This window comes from Galendromus occidentalis, unplaced genomic scaffold (assembly GCF_000255335.2).
Source record: "Galendromus occidentalis unplaced genomic scaffold, Mocc_1.1 scf7180000077509, whole genome shotgun sequence".
NCBI classification, from domain to species: domain Eukaryota; kingdom Metazoa; phylum Arthropoda; class Arachnida; order Mesostigmata; family Phytoseiidae; genus Galendromus; species Galendromus occidentalis.
This window is the reverse complement of record NW_003805497.1, coordinates 23,260-28,145: the sequence shown is the minus strand read 5'-3', so window position 1 is coordinate 28,145 and position 4,886 is coordinate 23,260.

Below are 4,886 nucleotides of genomic sequence, written 5' to 3'. Positions count from 1 at the left end.
TCGGACGCCAACTTCCCTCGGTCTCTCTTTTCGCTACGAGTAAAGTTTTTAGCGGTTCTCTGCTGCCTGCTGGAATCCGATGCGAATTTGTCGTTTTATGTCATTCATCATCGTGAACCTACGGGGAAACAAAAATCACCGTTCTGAAACGGCATTCAGTCCCAAACAGTCATCCTCCAAGCAGAGCCCGCCGTCACTCCGCCGTCGCTCCGCTCATGGATGTTTGTATGATTATTGCATGTTTGGCGAGGAGAGGACTCTTGAGAGGTTCCCCGCGGCTGTCAATGGGAGCGATGGGCTCCGCGAGATCTCCAGCCTTGATCTCTCATCTCATCCTGGACAATCATCACCGCGGCGCTCCCTCGGCATCAGATCCCGGAGCTCCGCCTTCGAATGAGCCCTTGACCAGATTGGTCCAGAGGAAGCGAATCCTTCAGCTGGAGCAAACTTCGAGCCCACATTCCGGAGTTAAGGTAAGGGATAACCCGGTGTCTCTGAGCTTTGGTCGGCACACCCTGCGAAAATTCAACACTTTCGGCTCCATTCCTTGCTCTCCCCTCGAGTAGGAATCTTTCGGAGGGAACTTTGCTACAGAGTTCGTGGTGGGAGGAGAGTCAAGTCTGACCTGTAGCACAAGAGGGTTCGTTACAGGCTCGTCGCTACGAAATGTATAGCATGGTGAATGACGCGGGGTCCTGAATCGACCTACAGTTGTCCAGCTCGGAGGCACGAACCGGCGAGTATCTGTCAGCCGACCGCCTCCAATGCGCAGAGTTGGCCTTCTGCGAGGGACTTTGCTTGCGATCACAGCTTGCTCGGACGCTTCAGCACTCATAAAATATTTTGTCAGGCTGCGAACAAGCGATGCGCCTACGGCTCAATGTCATTCTCTGATGAAGTCCACTGCTGCTCATTCGTGTGCGTCGAATCTTTGTTTTTTGGCGGATGCGGTCAGAAGAAATCGTCATGAACACATTCTCAGCTTTTCCTGCTGTGGTCGAGTCAGGACGAAAGATCATCCCTTTTTTGTAGAGCAGCCCTGAAGCAAGTTCACGGTAAATGTCGGCGAAGTCGATCGCTGCGCGGTTCAGCTCATTTCCCGTCCGCTTCTAGCGCCATAGAACTCCAGAAGGCATCGGAGAATGTGATATTAAGGCGGAGAATTTCCTAGATACCTTGAAGCAAATCCGCCCCTTTGTGATATCTTTGATAGATTCGCAGATCTCGGATGGGACAGGACCCTCCACACAGACACTGAGAGGCATTCTGGGATGTTTCCAAGAAAGGGATGGACCCACCGAGTCGCTTTTGAAAATGACTTTAATGAAAGCCATCTCTGGTGGGAGCCTTGCGATTACGATAGATGAGCACCGAGAGCTTAATTCCGTGATCTTCTATTCGAAAGACATGCTCAGATTCTCCGACATGCTCCACTTGACGGGCACCCGCCAAAAATGACAAAAATGACACGCCTGAGGCACAGGTTATTTCAATTTATGAACTCGGAACGCCAACCATCGCTACTCTTGATGCCTTGTTCCATCGTGCCTGCGCCAACCAGTTCGGTTCTTAGTCTCTGAGCTTCCCGCCTGTTGAGTCTCCTGGAGACTCGTTGACGTTCCTCCCTGCAGTCATGGACCCCCCGCAGTACTGCATCATTCATCCGACCTGCGCCAGGGAGACGCTTAGCGTCGTTTTTCCTCAGATCAGCCCCTCTCTGGCGCCACGCACGAATTGGTCCGGGATCGACGGCAAACTCCTTGGCTGCCGCGTGATTCAATTTTCTCCTTGCAAACTGCACAGCCTCCATCTTCATGCGAGCCGTGAAGCGTCTACTCAGCTTCCTAGGTGCAGATCCGTCTCGAGCCGCAGGTCTATCCTTCGCCATATTCTCCGCTTCGAAGACTCTCGACGTGATAAATCTGAGTCTTGGCTATCAGGATGACGCAGCCTGAACTTTCAAACGAAAGACGAGCATTGCTTGTCTGTTTCCAGTATTTTGGCCCGCGGGGGCTTCGATCAGGCCTCGGAAGTTCCAAGCTCGGCCCGGAGAGGCTTGTATTAGAAACGGTGCTTGTAATTGGCTTCAATTCAAAACAATTCGAAAGCCCAACAATCGCCAAGCGTAATCCTACGCTATTCCCTCAGATGAGTCTTGTCTCATTTGGTCTCAGTAGCTTTTTCTGAAGAAAGAGCGGAGCAGAAGAGCGAGCGGGGCTCTCTGCCCGGAATTTCGGCAGACTCGTTTCCACAACAAGATCCGAGGAACAAGACTGAGTGCGGGAGAAGGCTCAGGATGTATGTGGTCCATTCAGATGAAGAACCTCAACAGCTCGAGCCCCCCTCCATCGATAACCGTATCGATTGGGAGCCCCTCTTCTAATCGAGCCCGTCTCTGATACAAGCCTTTCTCCGTCAAGATGCTCGTTACGTCCGAAAGCGGCTGTTAGTGTGGTCACGGATCTCCGCCACGTCTCTCTATTGCAGGGAGCGGGTCCGTGCTCCTGCAGAAGTGTTGAGTAGGGGAATGACGGCATGACATTTCTCAGTCCTCGAAGTCTGAGTGCATTCGAACCGAGTTCTCAACGAAATTCGGGATGGGCAGAACAACAGCGGCATCTTGGTTGTCCAATCCAGCCCAATCCAAGCCCGATCCAACCTACGAAGTCCACTTCTACACGACTTGAGAGTTCGCTGAGCTAAACGGATCCTGCAGCTTATGAGACATGATAAATCAAAACTACCCCTGTCCTTGAACGTGTGTCTGCCTTCCGCAGCATCGTTTATCTCAGTCACTCAATTGACATCCCCAAGTCATTGCATTTTCAAGCGTCTATGGTGCAGTGCTCCCACACGGATGGAGGGATTCTCAGCGTCTGCTTAGTGCTTAGTGTTCTCAGCGGCTGATGGTTCACGGGAAGTCTGCGGGGAGTCTGAATGAGTTTTTTTTATATTCGACAGCGGAGAAACGGGAGATACGCCGGTGGATTTCAGAAATGAATCCTCTTCCCGCCCATGGTTTTTCGATAATTGACTTCTCAAAATTCACTCCGACGATCACCTCCTGACTTTCATTTCGATGACCCGGCTTTTGACTTCCATTCCGATGCTAGGTATCTATCCTGGACCGCTCGACCTCGGGAAACGCGACTCGCTTACACAGGCTAATGCCCTCACGACCAATCACCGGCCACGCCAGCGGGACGCTGGAGCCGCTATATCGTCCCGATACTGAAAATTGGGATGCCTGGCGCTCCATTTTTTCAGATCACTCGATTTCTGTGCGGGTGGGGAGTTTCTGGAAGAAGCCCAGTATCATAGAATTCCTCAAGCATAACCCGCGAAAGATTTCAAAGGGACATTCATGACAACAAACAGCGTAAGAGAGCTTGTATGAACTGGGGCAGAGGAGTCATGTATGTTAAGAACATTCGACATGCTGATAAGTATTCTTCGAGACGGTCCTGATAGCGTCCGCAGCCTTTCCAGAGCCCGCTCTTGAGAGTCTTGAAAAAAAGGGCTGATACCGCCACTGCGACCCGTCAAGCAAGACCTGCTGGCTCCTTGATGCTCAACCCTCAAGAACTGAGGCGTGGAAACTCGTTGGAAGATCTTGACACAGATTCGAACGAATGAGAATATTCGCAGAGACGAGCATTCTGATCTGGCAGCCGTCCAGAACGCATGGGACGATTTAAAAATCGATGACTTCACTCACAGCGTCAGAAACTCAGCCACCTTTGCAGTCGCCAGCGCAGCAGCTTCCCGGTTTGACAATATGGTCGATAAAATGACGCGAAAAGATGCAGCGGCCCTTTCTTCCTGATTGAGGAGTGCATTTCCATAATTTAGAGGCGTAGAGCTCATGTAATTTTTGCGCTGTAAAATCATAATACAACCGAGGGATCATACAACCTACGAACCGAACAATACACACGAATATTTCCTGCGCCTGAACGATGGAGCATGGGACGCGTCCCATGCTCGTCCCTCGCTCACGTCCGTGCGTAAACTCTAAAAGTGTATGTACGGATTCGGAATTTGCGCAGCGGGCCGATGATTTCTCGAACCGTCGAGGAGTCCCGGACTTGGGATAAGATACTCATACTCTAGATATTTTAAACAACCCAATTGACACGAGAAGTTCTTGTCGCTAGCTTTGAGAAGGACTCAAGAATCACGATCCGATGCCAACGTTAGCTGCCTTCATCGGGATCGATGCGTCAAACACTCGCCTCCGAAGTCTGTGAGTTCTTCGAGTTGAGTCCCTCGTTCGGATCGATAGCCAACTTCGAGTGTATCTGCGTCCATGTCGGTGTGTCGTGTGGCAACAAGATTCCACTCCAAGATTCTCCTCTTCGCTCTCCGAGACATCAATCCGTGATGATCGCTCGTACGGAACCAGCGAGAAGCTTCATTGAGACTCCGAAGCTCATCGGAGGAATTCCAAGTCCGGAACGTCTCGAGGATGGCTTTGATCGAATCTCTATAATAATTGAAGGAAACGAGAGATTCCACGAAGATTTCTCTCGATAAATGGAATCCGAGGTTAAAATCATCGGCGAGGGGCGAAATTCCCGGGGATGGCGAGTTGAAAAACGCATGTTCCCAGAAGGTTTCCGCAGGTAAAGTGGAATTCGGGAAAGTAATTCTTGAGAGGAAGCGCCATTATCGAGATCCGCTTCGGGCGCTACACTGCCACCTCACGCCACTGCATGCCTTGTCGATGACCTACCTCTGGACTTTCATTGCGATTCTCGTGTTCCAACCCGACGGTGTACGGGCTAAACCGACTGGTTTGAGATTTCTGCCTACGGTATTAGCGTCACCGTGGAACCAGCGCAGCGATTCGTGATGGCTCTGTACATGCTGGACTCTCAAGAGAT